The sequence below is a fragment of the Cavia porcellus genome, unplaced genomic scaffold (genome assembly GCF_034190915.1).
Source record: "Cavia porcellus strain 051 isolate PalLab524CR breed Dunkin Hartley unplaced genomic scaffold, mCavPor4.1 scaffold_5, whole genome shotgun sequence".
In the NCBI taxonomy this organism is placed as follows: Eukaryota; Metazoa; Chordata; class Mammalia; order Rodentia; family Caviidae; genus Cavia; species Cavia porcellus.
In genome coordinates, this window is record NW_026947488.1 from 23,206,583 (window position 1) to 23,223,236 (window position 16,654).

Genomic DNA, 16,654 nt, shown 5'->3' on the forward strand with positions numbered 1-16,654 from the left:
GTATAAAAGTACCACTTTTTAAAATCTATTACTCAGTCGATGGGCATTTAGGTTGTTTCCAAGTTCTAGCTGTTACAAATTGATCTGCTATAAACATTGGTACACATATATCAGTACGGTATGATGTTTTTAATTCTCTTGGGAAGATACTCAGAAGAAGAATAGCTGGGTCAAATGGAACCTCCAATCTTAGTTTTTTGAGGAATCTCCACGTTGATTTCCACAGTGGTTGCCGCAGTCTACACTCCCATAAACAGTGGAGAAGGGCTCCTTTTTCCCCAAATCCCTTCAGCATTTGTTACTGGTTGATTTCTCAAACCTAGGCATTCTTTCTGGGGTGAGGTAGAATCTCAGTATTGTTTTAATTTTGCATCTGTTTAATAACCAGTACTATTGAACATTTTTTCATATATTTTTTGCTGTTTGTATTTCTTCATCTCAGAAATGTGTTTTCATCTCAGGTACACATTTTTGTGTTGAGTTTTTAAATCTGGGAGGGCTGATTGTTTTGAGTTCTCTATATGTTTCTACAGTAACCCTTTGTCTGCAGTACCAGCGGCAAACATTTTCTCCCAGGTTGTGTGATGTCTCTTCACTCTGTTGGTGGTTTCTCTTGCTGTGAAAATGCTTTTCAATAAGATGAGATCGGAGTTGTTGAATCTTTGTGAGGGTTCATGTGCAGCTGGGGTTTTGTTCAGAAAGTCTTTGCCTACCCCAGATCCTCCAGACTTTTACCTTCTGCATCCTCCAGCAGATTTAATGTTTCTGTTTAATATTTAGATCTTTGAACCATTAGTACATGCGTGAAAACTATGGGTCCAGTTTTAATCTTTGGCACATGTTGAGCCAGTTTTTCCAGCACCACTTATTAAAGAGGCTATCCTTCTTCCAGGGAATGTGTTTGGCACCTTTGTCAAAGATAAGGTGGTTTAGTGTGTCTAGCATTGTTTTTCCATCTTATCTGTTTCACTGATCTTTTTTTTTTTTTTTTTTTGTCTTTTTCCTTTTTATCGGTAACAGGGATTAAACTCATGACTGCCTGCTTGCAAGGCAGGCGCTTATGGCGCTCAGCTAAATCCCCAGGCCCCTGTTTTACTGATCTTTGGCTCTGTTTTTTTCTTTATTTTGCCAGTACTGTGCTATTTTTATAGTATAGTTTTAAGTCAGGGACTGCGATGCCCCTGGCTTGTCTTTGTTGCCCAGGATTACCTTTGTTATTGAAGTCTCTTCTGGCTTCAGTTGAATTTTAGGATTGTTTTTATTAATTCTGTGAAAATGCTATGGGAACTTGGATTAGGATTGTATAGAATCTGTATAACATTTTTGGAAATATGGCCATTTTTACTCTATTGATTGTTCCTACCCAAGAGTATGAGATATCTATTTTCTAATGTTCTCTTCAACCTCCTTTTCAGAGTACTGTAGTTTTCAATATAAAGGTATTTTTTAATCCATCATTAGATTGTATCCTAGATATTTCCTTTTTTTTTTTTTTTTGGATGCTAGTGTGAAAGGTGTTTTTTCCCTGGTTTGTCTCTCTGTGTTTGTTATTTGTGTACAGGAAGGCTATTGAATTTTGAGTGTTGACTTTGTATCCATCAGGGTTTCTCTTTTTTGACAGGTTATTTAATTACACCTTCAATTTCACCTAACCATATTCACTTATTAGGATTTTCATATCTTCTTTATTCAGATTTGGTAATTCATATGAGTCCAGGAATCTGTCGATTTCTTCTGTAGGCACCAAAGATGGAGAAATGAATGAGCCAAGATGACTTCCATGGTGTAATGGCCACAAGTAACACAAAAGAAAACGTTGGTTTTAATTATGGTTCTTCCTTTTTCCAGATTTCTGAGAGCACCTGTGCCTTATTCTTCTAATTGAGGAAACTCCAGTCTGAGGATCCAGAGGGCCACATCATCCAAAGGGCTTCCTGGCTCTGCTGGTGGGGTGAGGGGAAAGCTGAATGCTCTCTGCTTCCTTGCTGTGGCTGCCTCTCTCTTTCAGCCCCTAAAGGGTAATGAAAGCCAGATTGCCTCAGATCAGAACAAATGAGCACAACCATCATGAATTCCTTCTGGCTGCTTAGTCCCTGAACTCTAGTTGGTCTGAATTACTATGTTGCTGTACCCTAGCAAAAAGAGCTTCGTTATGTTTGTGTTATGCCAAAGTACCTGTAATGCCACTTACTGTTCTTTATGGGGTTTTTCCCCCCTCTGGGTGACCTAATTGATATGTTAATCAATGCTCCTCTCTGTAAAGAATTGTAAATCCCGGGGAACCTAATCTAATTGATATGTTAACCATTGTTGCCCTCTAGAAATAACAGATGTAGTGTTAAAATAAGCTGACAAAGAATTGTTAATTACTGCTAGACTTCTCTGTCCTCTGCTAAGGGAAACATTTCCTTAGCAGATTTCCTGATCCACACCCATAACCCCTTACTTTGTAAACTGTGATATCTACAAAAGGGCTGTAAGTTTTGAGGGGAACACACAGCTTTTGCAAACTCCAACTGCACTGTGTTACTGGATCCATGATAAAATAAATCAGTGCTGATTTTTTTTAAAAACATGTCTTACCCAGGGCTGGGAATTTAGCTCAGCAGCATAAGCACCTCCCTTGCAAGCAGGCGGTCGTGAGTTCGATCCCTGGTACCGGTAAAAAAGAAAAAAAAAAAAAAACCATGTCTTACCCGTTTTTGAACTTCAGGCTGGGCTTTGGGGGACTCATTTGTGGATTACAAGATATGACACCAGATTTGTGTAAGAAAAAGAGTGGTAAGCAAGTCAATAATTTTAAAGTATTGATTACATGCTATCAGATTATTTTGGCTATAGTATCAGGTTAAATACAATTGTTCAAATTGTTGGTCTGGTTGATGGCACACCCCTGTAACCCCAGCACTTAGGAGGCTGAGTCAGGATGCCTGCTGAGAGTTTGAAGGCAGCCTGGGCTACATACTGAATTTAAGGCCAGCTTGAACTACTACATAGCATCACTCTGTCTCAAAAAAACCAAGAAAAATCATTTAGTGTTAGTTATTGTTATTATTATTTTGTGGTGCTTGGGAATCCAGGGCTTCCTAGAGGACAGACAAGCCCTCTATCACTGAGTTACATCCCCGCACCCCTTTCTTTCTCATTTTGAGACAAGGTTTCACTAATGTGTATAAGATGGCAACAAACTCAAGCTCCTTCTGCCTCAAAGTCCCTATGGCTGGGATTGCAGGCACGTGTCACCACATCTGGCCACTCTCACGTATTTCTAATTTATTTGAAATTTAGGTAACCATTCATCCCCTGCCTGCCAGTCGGGGCTCATTTTCTCACCCTTCTGCTACAGGCCCTGGACAATACTCGATATGGGAACCTGGTGTTGAGGTGGGTTTGTGAACAACAATATAGTACTCTAAATAGCCAAACTGATAAATCTGGAATTTAATTAACTGAGCTCAGGACCACTCGAATACAGACACTGCCCTCCCCCCTTCACGGTCCAAACAAGTGGCAAGGTAAGTTACAGTGTTTTTAAAAGATAGAATCACAAAAGACATCCTGTTGGAAACAATTTAGCTCGAATCTTCCATTAATTTTTGGTTGACACCTGTATCCTGCTCCTTTGGTTGAGCAGGTTAATTTTTCTCCTGTAAGTACGGCTCATTCTGTTCTTCTCATGGGACTTATCCCCTGAGTGATTTTCCATTGTCCTGAATACAGGGCACCAGTTATATGAAGGGTTGAAAATGTTGTCAGTTATGCCAAGCTACAACAGTGCGTGGCAGATACCACACCAGACACAGGAGGGAATCAGACAGAAGTGCATGAGAAGCTTGCAGAAAGAAAGGCAAACACATTGCACGACTTGGTCATAGCTACGCAACCTGTACTAATCATTCCTATATATTAACGATAAATCAGTGATCAAAAAATGTCATCAGGACAACTGCAAAGCAGAGTAAATGAGATAGGCTTTCTTCCAAAATTCCAAAGGCCTCTTGAAAATATTCCCAAACCCGACGTTGGCCTCCTGTGCCTGTAGAGGGCGATGTCGGGAATACGAGCATTTCTCCTGGTGTGGTGCCGATCTAGGCCGCAACCTGGTCTTCCAGCCGCGCTTCCGCGGGATTTTCTTTTGTCGCGATGCCAGCTCTTCTAAGTGCCTCAGAACTCCGAGAATCTGCAAACATCTCTCTTCTTGCACAGCTGTCTGTTCTCTCTCGGCAGCCGCCCGACACTGGGGCTGCACGGTGAGTTCACTGCGGGGCGCTGGTCCATTCGATGAAAGCGAGGCCCCGCGGGCGGGATGCTCCGGGATGGTTACCGGAGGCGCGTGTTCCCCGGGCCTAGGTCCCCAGAGACTCGCGTGTTCTCGGAGGAGGCCGATAGTGGGCCACGGCCTCGGCCGTCAGGGGAAGGATGCCAATTGCGGTCAGCGTCCAGGCGACGCTATTCGCGGGCCTGGAGCGAGGAGCGCAGGGCGCCGTGATCTTTCTTGCCCGCGTGTGGGCCTCCGGTTCGAGGCAGTCACAACGCCGAATCCGCTTGTGGTTCGTTGAGACGGGAGCAGTGAGTGCCATCTAGGCACTACCTAGGACCACCGGACTCCTTTCCCTCCACGATCTTTCAGGGCCAGGGCTCAAAATCTCCATTTTGCTAAGGTTTCAATTACGGACGCTCCCAGAACCCTAGGAAACAGCTTCGATATTACGGACAGCAAAATTAGGTAGAAATATTATAGACCAGTCGGACAGCGCTGGACCCTGGAGAGTTCAATGCAGAAGACAACTGTGGATGGGGGCACATTCACTGAAGGCCAGACTGCAGCAAGAGAGGAATTAGTCATATACTTCCCCTAACTCCTTGCAGGAAAATCCTTGGCCATCCCATGTGCTCTTGCTGCGTGACTTCCCAGTTTGATCTCCATTTAATCAGTGTTACCCCAGCGACTATACCTTTTAGTTCACCATAGTCTTGGTTCATCTCATACTCAACTTGTGATTTTCCACAGGATCAATATTACCTGAGCAACTATGCTTGTAATCTTATTGATTGATTGATTGCATTTGTGTCCTACTTGGAACCTGCCTCACCTCGTGGCTTTGCCCTATAAACACCTTTGAAAGTGAGATCTGGGGGCAGCTCTCTTTCCAGGCTCCCTTCTGTCCCTCTTCCCCAGTACATTCTTCCTTCTCTTAACTTCTTTTTTCCTAGAATTCATTCCTCAATGTTAGAGAAAACAGACGCTGATTTTAGGACTTGTAGCAGGTTGGGATTTGTATTCCCTCTATGTCATTGGGACTGCAGTCCCCTGCTAGCACTGAAGCTCCTTCCTCTTTCCCCTGCTTAGGCCTTGCTTCTTCACGGACATGTGGAGATGGATGGAAACTTCTCCTGTGGTCAGCACCTTGGATTCTACAGCAGCCAGCCAGCTGGTCCCTCCCCTACACTGCCTCTCCAGCTCTCCCTGCTGCCAGTGCAGAGCCCTGCTGTTCTGGTCAGTGCTTTGGAGCTGAACTTGAAGTGGGAGCCCTCTTAGGTTACCTTTCCACCTATACCTGCAGAGCAGTGGTGGTGGAGGGCTTGGGTTCTGAGATCTGCCTGGCAAAACCCCTGTGCACACTGAAGCCTGGTGAAGCACATGGGGATCTTGGGGTCGGGGTTGGGTGCAAAGACAGGAGGTCAGATTCTAGCTGAATAACCTGATGCTTCTGAGCTTTAGTTTCTGTGAGGTAGGGAAGCTGCAAAGATTTGAGAGTAGCAGCCTGACTGATTGCATTTCGAATCTTGCCCTGGCAGTGTACACATACTCTGGATATCTGTGGGGTAAAGAATTGAATCATCTTGACCATAAATTTGTATTCTGGTGAGGTTTTCGTGGCAGGTGGAATTTCTTTTTCCCTTTGTAGAACTCAGTGTTGGGTATTGGGTTTTTGCTTTGAGTTACTTCACCTTATTTTTAGTTTTTTATTTTGAGGTGTTCTCTTGCTAAGCACTTTAATTGCTCAGATTATATTCAAACTTGTGCTCCTTCTGCCTTAGCTTCTAAGAGCACTGGAGTTCCAGGCATGTGCCACCTCAGGTGGCAGCTCTGATGGAATCTTCTGTGTGATGATGGCTCTCAGGAGTTGGGCTTGGCTAGTAGTCTTCCATCTCTGGACTGCTGGAGGAAATTGTGGTTACATGTTAGCTTCCTGGTTTACCTGCCCGTTTTTGCCACAGTATTTGAAAATGATTAGGGCTGCCTGTGCCCTGGGCATTGGTAATGCAGGGAGAGAAACTGCTGAAAGCCTTTCTCTGTGTTTGGAGGGTTCACTCCCGTCCCTTCCAAACTCTGGAGCTTTTGCACACCTTGTTGCCACCTTTTAGATGTCCCTGGGCCTCTGGTGTCTTGCTTACTGGGTGCTCTGTGCAGCTCAGTGCTGGTGTCTGAAGCTTTAGCAGGGGCGAATGGAGTTGAGTGCTTTCCTCAAGGAGCACCTGTGGGTGGGGAGTAAAGCCACAGCAGGGGTCACTTTTTTATCCTCAGCTCATTGTGAATGACCCTTTAGCAGTTGTTGGTTTGCTGGGCTCTGTATCTCTCCTGTGATCTTAAGGGGAGTGTCTGAGTCTTACCCCTTGATTTATCTCATTCCTGGCATTGCAGATTCTCAGTGTTTGGCACTTAGAGAACAAATGAAACTGAGAAAAGAAGAGAAGCCTGCCATGTCATGGCCCTCAGCATAGTTTGTCACTTCAGAAGCATACTTTTGAGCAAGGCAAATTCCCCTGGCCCACCAGGATAGGTATCCCAATGGATGCTCCTTTTGGTGCCAGGAGCCAAACAGGTAGGCCTGGAGATGGATGACATAGTCAAGTGACCCATGTAATCTGCCCTGGCCCTTAGATGACAAAAGTGGGCTAGTCTGCTGGTGCTTCAAGTCAAGACTGCTGTGCATGCTGGCACATCCAGCCTTCCAGAGTCCAGCATTCAGCTTCAGGGCCACTGCAGACTAACCTACTTGTACATAAGATGAAACTGAGGGGGGCAGGGGATTTAGCTCAGCGGCATAAGCACCTGCCTTGCAAACAGGCGGTCATGAGTTCGATCCCTGGTACCGAGAAAAATGAAAAACACAAAAAAAAAAAAAAAAAAAAAGATGAAACTGAGGATGTCCCTGCATGGTCTTCTCCTTAAATAAGCTCTTCATATAACAGACAGTAGGACACTCTTCAGGTAATTATGACAGTGTCTGTGAAGCACTTCCCACATGCCAGCTTCTCCGTGTACTGCCCAGGAGAGGTTTGACTAATGATTTTTAAGTGGCTCCTGCGGGCTTGTTTATTGCAGTGGTGGCAGCTTGATGCAGAGCGGGCATGGACATGTCTCCATTCTGCTACGAAGTAGCTGGACCATGTAGCTCCAGGTAGAAGTGGGAACTCTGGAGATCTCCCATATCTGATATTGGGAACCTAGCTGAGAATCCTGATTTTCAGTCTAAAGAATGCCATGAGAAAATAAAAACCAGACAAATACAAAATTCCAAGAATTGCTGGGAAGTCAAAGTCTCTGGATCCCCGTGCTTCACTCCCGCACAGCCACTATTTATTAGCTGTCAGCAGTGATAGGTGGGGCTAGCCAAGTATTACAGTTCATCTGAAGACTCCGACCCAGAGGGAATAGATGACATTATGGTTAGAAGTATCTTGTCCTTGAGTGTAATCCTGAGATGACTCAAGAAGGCATAGATGATCTTAGGTTTAGAAGAGTCAGTTGGAATCTGAGATGAGTGGTGTCACTAATCCCAATTCTTCCTTTTCTCCCATAGGGAAATATGCAGAACTAGTCACTGTGAATTTGTGGTCCCTAAAGCTGGGAAGTGGATGGAAACTACAGCTTCATTTGGTTCCTAGTTACAGATGCACCAGGCTCTTGCTGTATCCGTTTAGGGTCCAGTGGTTTATGGTACTCTGTGTTTTCCTTTGGTATACAGGCAGCAGGACATCTGTGTCAAATGCAGAATGGCTTTGGCATTGTACTCCCTCATGCCCCAGTGCCCATCACCTCACTGCCATGTCCTAGTTTGGGGACCTGCCCACATTCCTGGTTTCCTCATCAGGAAACTAGGGAGTGTAAAGTGGTAATTTGTCTTAGGTGTACATTGTTCCTACTTTCTTATGTGGGGCATCTTCCCTTTGTGTGTCTTGGATGGAGCAGGTTAAGTTCACGCAGGACAGGAAGGCAGCTGCTGGGTCCTGTTCTCTGTGCTGTTGCCATCCCGGCCCAGGCCATTTTCTAGGTGTCTGACACTGGCTGGCATTTTTGCCACGCCCCGTGTCTGTTTCCACTCCTTGTCCATTGTGACTGTAGGCTGTCTTTGGGAATTCAGAAAAGCCAGGAGGTTTTCCTCACGTGTGAGACAACATTGTTTTCTTTCCCAAGGGATTGGCAGTGATCTCAGAATGTACAGTTTGAGTTGTCAGTGCCTTCCCTGCCCCCTACTGATTCCTGCTGAGGTTGTCATTTCCTGGACATGCTGTCAACAGTGCTAAGTGGGCTGTCCATATGCTGGCTTCTTGTCTCCTGCAGGAGTGTCACACGTGTGCTGATAAGTGTGTGAGAGGTTTTCTCAGGGAGAAGATGATGAAATCTCAGGTATGTGGTGATGTACTTAGTTTTTTAGAGCTCACGTGTACTGTCGGAGGTCAGAGGAGTTTCAGTGCTCTGGATGGGGAGTGAGCTCAAGGAGGAAGGCTGCTTCCCTGTGCTCCTAGTTCTGGCCCACTTGGCTACTTTATTTGAGGGGCTGCTGCAGAGAAAGTGCTTCCAGAGCTGGGTTTGGGCTCCCAGCATTCCTGAGGGCGGCCCTCTGTTATGAGGAGGAAAACAGCAGTGTGTTGGAATGGACAGAGGGCCACCTCCAGACTTAACTCTAGGTTCCTATGCAGTGAGCAGCCTTCTCGTCTTCTGTGTGCCTCAGTGGATGATGCTCAGTATTGTTATCACTCTAGCTCAAGAATTCCCAAGAATTCTGCCAATGTTTGCCTTCAGTTCTTGTCAGGGAGCGCCAGGTGATCTCTAGAGTCACAAAGCAGCTTTTCTGTCCTCCCAGCTCCGTCATTTCCTGGAATGCTGGCCATGGTCTCTCCGTCCAGCTTAACTTCTGTCCTTCTGCACCCTGTATTCGAAAGTGATCGTGGGCTGCCTGTGCCCTGGTCATTGATAGTGCAGGGAGAGGAACTGCTGAAAGCCTTTCCCCGTGTTTGGAAGGTCTACTGCTGTCCTACCAGACCCTGGTGCTTTCCCACAGCTTTTAGATGCCTCCTGGCTCCTGCATCATCCAGTTCAGTAAGTGGCCCTTCTCTCTGGCCTGGGGCAGGTTTCTGTGACTTCTTGAGAGAAGGTTGTGGAAGCCTGGACCTCACCAGAAGTGGATGGGCTGTGATGGGTGTGGAGCCTTGGCATCAGGCTCTTCCTCCAGGGACTTTCTCAGTCTCCATCCAGTGGGCCTCAGCACTAAGCAGACTGAGGGGTAGTTACTGCTTTGCTTGTCTCCTGGCTTCCTTCCTGGTGGTCAGAAGGGTGGCGCGTTTCTTCTGTGTCTTCATTTTCCAGAAGATCAGTTTTCTATGAGCCTAGGGCAAAGGAAAAACAAGGAGATTCCCTTTGCTGTAAGAGCTGGGATGCATCGCCTTGTGCAGTGCTGGTTTGGGGGTACAGTAAGATGTCTGTGCAGGAGCACACTGGTATTTTCTCCTCTTGCAGAATTCAACAGGTCACCTCCAGGGGATGACTTTTCAACTCTAGCCTGTGGTTACTGTGGCAAGGAGCAGGGATAGGCAGAACAGGATGTAAGTGAGGGATTTATGGAAGTGGCCCTTCCTTACACAGCCCTCCTGCTGCTCTGTCTCCTCCCCAGGTCTGTGCCACATGCTGGCAGACAAATGCCACATTGAAGACAATCAATAATAGTTGGCACAACAGATAAAACAGACACGCTCCACCACTTTTAGGAGATCTCCAATCCTTTTCCTAGAGGTAAGCTGATTTTCTCATTCCTAAAATAATGAGACCTTTCGTGATGGTAATATGGATAAGTCAACACTGTGCACCACTGTACGGAGAGGCTTGGTCCTAAGTATCACACTAGAGATCGTCAGACTGGGCTCTGAGGTCAGGTTTCTGGTCCATTCTCAGGAGTCATGGTTTTTTGTACCCTGTAAAGTCGGTTCTTTTTCTCTGCCTTTTTGGATAGTGGTGTAAGCAGGTGATTAGGAGGAGATGAAGGGTGGTACATGGATCCCCAGATCTCCCTTCCCTGGACATCTGAGTCACATCTGGTACCAGGTTTGGGCCAGCAACCCCTGACAGCAAGACAAAAGAAGATGTGAGAGAATATTTTTGCGGAGGGCTAGGGAGCTTCACGGAAAGGAAGCCTTGAACTGACTCAAACTTCAGATTTATTCAGGAGTAACAAAGACATTGTGTTCTGCTGAGGTTTGTTTCAGGTTGCTGAATTAACTGTTACCTGATTATTCCCCTGGAACCTTCCTTGTTTCCCTGTCAGGCCCTTCTCTATGTGGGTTGAGAAAATATCCCATCCTTAAGATGTTCAGGCTCCTGGCAGGGGATTTAGCTCAGTGATACAAGCGCCTGCCTGACAAGCGCAAGCTCATGAGTTTGATCCCTGGTACCATACAAAAAGGTTCCAGCTCTTTGGAGTTAGCAGCCTTGTGATTCCCCATCCCAAGTTTACCTGTTGAAATTACAAGGAACTCTACAATCTGGTTCCCCACTCTAGGGTTGTTTTGTTTTGCTTTTGATCGGTGAACCTTCTACCTGAACATCCTTGCTGCTGGGATTCTAAGTGTGCACCACTATAGCTGGCCCCACCTGCCTTTTGGCAGAAAAAACGACCAACCTCTCCAGAGACCTGCTGGTATTGAGTTCTGGGCCTTTTCCTGTGTTACAGCAGCTGCAAGCTGTAACAGGAAGTGGGTGAACTTAGGCATCACAGACACCCATACCTGTCTCTTCATTCCTCCATATGGTTGTGCCAGGGATCTAGTGGGAGAGTCAGAACCCAGGGCTTTTACAGAGGGCTGGTTGTGTAGATGCCTTTGGCCTTGCAGGTGTGCAAGTCCAGACTCAGCAGGAGAGCAGGTGTCCAACCCAAGCCAGGTTGTTTGCAAAGGGAGCTGGGTTCATGGAGGTGCCGTGTGGAGCTAGCTGTTTACTAAGAATGTTTTGGAAGCCAGGTTTCAGGACCCAGTAAGGGCCACTGGCAGGAAGACAAAGCTCTGACAGGTGAATTTTATAGACATGAGCATGTGATCCTGCTCTTCAGCCCCCAGATTTTTCTCATTTTTGTCGGAGGGTCTCCCGTTTGATTCCCACATGGCAGTTGCAGGATCCTGTGCTCCTTTCCTTGTGGACCAGGCATCTGGCACCAGGCTCCTGTACATCTTGGCCCTCCTCCCTCTGCTCTTTTCTGCCCTGTATTCGAAAGTGATTGTGGGCTGACTGTGCCCCGGTCATTGATAGTGCAGGGAGAGAAATATTGAAAGATGTTTTCCCCGTGTTTGGAGGGTCCATCTGTCCCTTCTGAACCCTGGAGCTTTCCCACATTCTTGTTCTGCAAGCCTTGTAGGAATGCGGTGCTTCTTGGGTTGCCCCGGGAGTCAGCGTCAGGGGTCGCCATGTCAGCGTCTTTCTCGCCTTGTCTTGTTTGCAGCAAGCAAGGTGTCTATGCATTGAGATGTTGCCCAACAGAGTTCAGTCCTGTGGGGGGCGGATCAGGATTCCAGAGCCTCAACCTGCTCATGGAAAGATTGTTTGAGGAATCCTAGTGAACGCATGCGAGTATCTGCACAGTAGTAGAAAGTGCAACATTAGTGTGTGCGGTGGTTTCCAAGTCCTTCCAGAGCAGCTTCCTGAAGAGTGTGGGGGGGGGGGCAGGTTTCTAAAACACTCCAGAACAGGAGGTGCAGTGTCGACATGTGCTAGGGCAGCTGGGACAGCTGGCAAGGGACTTTGGGACTAGGGTGAGCAGGGCTGGGGGAATGCAGCAGAGAATATGTTAGGGATAAGGTGGGGTAGTATCTTTACATATCAGTGGTGTGTGATTGAGAGCCCTTAGGTCTATATTGGTGAGAATGGGAGGGCACTCAGTTCTGAGGTGGGACACACCTCACTTCCCAGAGGGTGCAGCTCCTAAGAGTTTTGCCTGCTCTCAGGACCCTCTAAGGTATGCATTGGTATCACCCATTGTGTGCTCTTACCAACTGCTTACTCCTCTTCAGTTCTCTTGGCTTTCAGGGATCCCCTTTTGATACCTGGTTTCTGGAGAGTAAAGTCCTCAGGTCAAGAATGAAACTTGAGAGCTAGGTGTGAGATATGTCCTAGCACTTGAGAGGCTGAGGCCCAGGCTGGCTTCACACTTGTGGTGGTCCTCTTGCCTTAGCCTCTCAAGTGCTGGGATGTACCATGACATCTGGTTCTAGTTTCATTAAAAAAAAACAAACCCAAACATGAAAAATGCTGCATGCTGAGCCAGTTACTTAAACTTACCAACTTGGCAAATGGACACAGCAACATCCTAGAGTGGTCCTGCATGTCCTCTACACTCTAATGGATATACAGCTGCTGAGTCACTTGCTTCAGCTTGTAAACTTATCAAGTTGACACTGTGTGTGTGTGTTAGATACAAGTTAAATGGACATTTTTCTCTGTTCATTGTTGATGACCTTGCAGGGTGGGATATGATCAGTAATGGTGCAGTGAATGTGTGAGTGCCTGTCTTTCTAAAGCAATGGTGCACTCCTTTGGGTGTGCACCAAGAAGAGGGATTTCTGGGTTCCAGCACCCTTTTAGCAAACACCAATGATCAGCAGCTGGGTCTCAGCAGGTACTAAATAATGTGGACGTCATTCCAGTCACAGGTGGTGTGCACACCCTTCCTCAGTTAGGGCTCCTTGATGGAGAAGTAGCAGTGTGGCTGCAGAGTACTCAGGGTACAGCCAGCACCTGTGAGGTGCCAGCTGCCTTACCAAGTGCTCGCTCTGTTGGAGACGGTGACCTCTGTGCTGAGACTATACATAGATGTGTTGTCTACCTAGCCTACAGGAATGATTTTTGGACTGTTCTTTGGCATATTGTTTTGTCCATGTTCCCTAGGGCTTGGGTGGGGGCATATGAGGAAGTGAGGTGAGAGCGGCATCCTGTGAGTTCCAGGTGTATTAATCTGCATTGGGCCAGGGAGCCCCCCATCTCTCCCGCAACTCTGCCAGGAAGGGCCATCCAGAAACCTGCCTGGGTAAGAGAGCTTCCTGGGTCATCTTGCCTCTGGGGCTGAGATATGTCATTACCGTGTTAGGAAGAGAAGGGTCTGGATTCAGGCACCAGCGACTCTGATCCTCCGATTGACCCATCTGGGCAAGTGACCTGCTCTCAGCCTTTCACAAGCTCAGCTGGGTTAGCAGTGTTTTGTTTTGATGTGTTTTCTTCTGGTGTTAAAATCATAGTTCTTGACCATTTCCAACCTAAAAGCCTACCCAGTATATTTATGCTGGACTTCCGTAATCCATAGGTCACAGTGGCAGGTAGTTGGATGCTGGGTTCAGCTGGGCTGTTCTCTAGGACTCAGGCCATCAGGCATTCCCCAGCTCCCTGGCCCCAACCTCCCTGTCTTCCCCACTCTTTGCCCTTTTCTGGTCCCCTAACCAAACATGATCTTTGGCTGCCTGTGCCTCATTTATTGGCAGTGCATGGAGAGGAACATGGAAGACCTTTTCCCTGTGTTTGCAGGGGCCTCTTTCCATCGCTTGCAAGCTCAGGAGCTTTCCCACACTCCAGGCTTCCTGCCTACCCTTCAGACCTTGGCCTTCACTGGCCCTCATGGCACTAGAGCAGCTTCCTGACTTGAAAAATTAAGGTTCTTTGCCAGATGCTGGTCTATGCATTTCCATTTAGACTTGTTACCACAGTAAATCCTAGCAGCACTGTAGGACACGTGTGAGAATTGTAAGTTGTGGATTCTGCTTTACGACATTTGTCGGAGTGGAGGATACTCTGGATAATGCATGTTTGAATACAGCTGTGCTTTAAATGCTCATTGGCTTCTTTATCCTGTCCCTTCCCCCACCACAGGGGATGGCTATGCATGCTAGCACCACCCACCTGTTCTACTACTAAGTGACATCCTTAGTCCTCTTTGTTTTGTTTTTTTTTTTTTTTTTTCTTTTTCCTCTTTCATTTTTTGAGACAGATTTACTTTGTAGTTCAGGCTGGCTTTGAAGTCACAGTGATCTTCCTGCCTTAGTGTCCCCCGTGTATACCTACATAGGGCTTCCCAAGGACAAAGCCTCCACAGTACTGGCCCTTTAATTTTGAGGAAGGCTGTGCTAATTTACTGAGGGTGGCCCCAACATTGAGTGCAGGCCTGGGCCACTTGGCAGTCCTTTATCCTTGTGTACTGCTTCTCCAGCAGCCTGCCTTCCTTCCCCAGTTGTTCTCCTGGTCCTGGCGCTTTGTAGGTCTGCCAGGCATGGAGAGTTAATGGACAGTCGTGACCCTTTTAAAATCCTAGCTTCGAAGCCAGACATTGTGCCACGTGCCTGCAGTTCCAGCACTTGGGAGGCTGAGGCAGTAGGATTGCTGTGAATTCCAGGCTGGCTTGGGCTACGTAGTTTTAAATTCAAGGCAAGCCTGAACTACACACAAGGAAAACCTGCTTCAACATAAGGAAATATAGGCAGGCAGGCAGCTTTTCTCTCCAGAAGGCCTGGTAATTGAGAATGGGTTTGGAGTCCTCCGGATTGTGTGGGGTTCACTTGCTGTGTGATGACATCAACCATTGATCACTTGTGCATTTATCATATAAGTCGGATTTGTGATCTTTAGAGACCTCGCTACCTAACAAGTCTCTAGATGTTTGGCTTCCACTTGTCTCTCTGGGCTGGGTAAAATTGAATGGATCTTTGTGAAACAGGATGACAGCTGTGAGGGCTTTGCAGTAGGTTGGGCAGACAGGTGAAGACCATGTGATGGAAGAGCTGCTAGCAGGGGTGGTCTGTCTTCTTGTTCGGGATGCTTTAGCTGGGCCCAGGGGTACACTTCTGTGATCCTGGCTACCTGGCCATCTAAGGTGGGAGAGTCCCAAGTTTGAGGACGGCCTGGGCTTTTTAGCAAGATCCTTTCTGAAAATAAAAGGCAGAAGATGAAGCTTAGTCTTTTGTGAGGCCGTGGATTGAGTGGCTTCTACTGCGAAATACATTATTCCAGCATGATGGATGGTGAGGTCCTGCTCTGATTGTGAACTGCTGGAAAGAAAATCATTTGCTATAAAAACTTACTTTTCTGTTCTTAGGACTTCTAATGAGGTGTGCATAAACTGGAGCTGTCTATTAGGAACGCCCGTGTGATATCAGCTTGCGTGGGAGAACCTGGTGCTGGAGCCTGAGTGCTTTGTTTGCCTCCTCAGTTCTCACCAAGCCTGACAGTCTGTACCCTGGGGAGAGCTTGGATCTGAGTGCACTGAGTTTTTTCTCAGTGATGGTAAGTTAGGGCCAGGGGCCTGGAACCCACAGCCAGGGCTAAGGGGTTTTGTGTTTATGCAGATGAAGCTCTCAACCTTTCTTGTCACCTCTCTTTGTTTTAGATCCTATTGGTGTTGTCCAGGAACTCTAGGAGCAGAAAATGGAGACTGAGGCCACCAGAGGAAGTGTAATTGGAGCTGTGGCTGTCCCTGCAGGCTGCTCAGAGCATTGGGGACTGCTCTTCACCCTGGGAAGAATTTGGATCCACACTGGCCCTAACCTGTTCCTCCAGCCCAGCCTGCCCACCCCCTGACAGCACAGTTAGCTCATCAGTGGGCGGATTCACGGAGGAGCACAAGGCCTCCTGACACAGTCGCCTTCCAAATGCATGTGAACTTAGGAGAACATTTTAGGTCTAAATGATCGCAGAGTATGTGCCTTTCTGAAGAAAAGGTATTTTAGTGTTTTTGTGTTCCAAGTTAAAAAACTGTCACTACCAAAGAATTAGGATTATAGACTTTGATTTGTAAAATAATACAATTAAGTACAGTAGGTTTAAAGGTTACTTGTATTTGGATAATACTAGGCATTTTAAAATAAAACTCCCTCAAAGTGGAGTTCATTGGGGGAATTAGAAACTGTTGCCACGTAAATAAAATTGTGTGTTTTAGAATGGTACTGTGTATCTGAAATAATTTTTGGAGATTTATTAGTTTTACATGCTCACATAAAAATTAAAACTTGAGGGGCTGGGGACTTAGCACAGTGGCATAAGCGCCTGCCTTGCAAGCAGGCAGTCGTGAGTTCAATCCCTGGTATCGATAAAAATGAGAAAGACAAAAAAAAAATCACGTCGAAATGATAAGTGAAGATAGTGAGAAATTATTAGTGAAGATAGTGCTTCAAGAGACTAGAAGAAATGGAAAGGCTTTTGTAAAGTGATGTGGACAAACTGGTAAAACACAATACAATTTTAGGAGTGAAGGAGAACAGGATGGGTAGGGCTGAAATAAAAACTAATAATACGGATTACTTGTTGCTTTTAAAACTGAACGTCTGTAGGGCAAACAGTAAAAATTTAAATTGCTGCAAAGAGCAAACGAAAAACTGTTAAAACCCAGGGATAACACACCTGTTA

At 46.5% G+C, this 16,654-nt stretch overlaps 1 long non-coding RNA gene and 3 other non-coding genes across 4 annotated transcripts; all 4 read left to right on the top strand.

Moving 5' to 3' along the window:
• Positions 1-4,091: 4,091 nt before the first annotated feature.
• On the top strand, positions 4,092-16,189 carry LOC134475999 (uncharacterized). Its single transcript, XR_010047386.1, has 5 exons — positions 4,092-4,250; positions 5,351-5,497; positions 9,900-10,018; positions 15,348-15,535; positions 15,639-16,189. It is a non-coding gene; the product is annotated as an uncharacterized LOC134475999 (long non-coding RNA).
• LOC111756203 (small nucleolar RNA SNORA71) lies at positions 6,218-6,350 on the top strand. The gene has a single exon (XR_002790679.1). It is a non-coding gene; the product is annotated as a small nucleolar RNA SNORA71 (small nucleolar RNA).
• LOC111756197 (small nucleolar RNA SNORA71) lies at positions 9,157-9,289 on the top strand. The gene has a single exon (XR_002790673.1). It is a non-coding gene; the product is annotated as a small nucleolar RNA SNORA71 (small nucleolar RNA).
• Positions 11,475-11,607, top strand: LOC111756199 (small nucleolar RNA SNORA71). The gene has a single exon (XR_002790675.1). It is a non-coding gene; the product is annotated as a small nucleolar RNA SNORA71 (small nucleolar RNA).
• Positions 16,190-16,654: the final 465 nt, after the last annotated feature.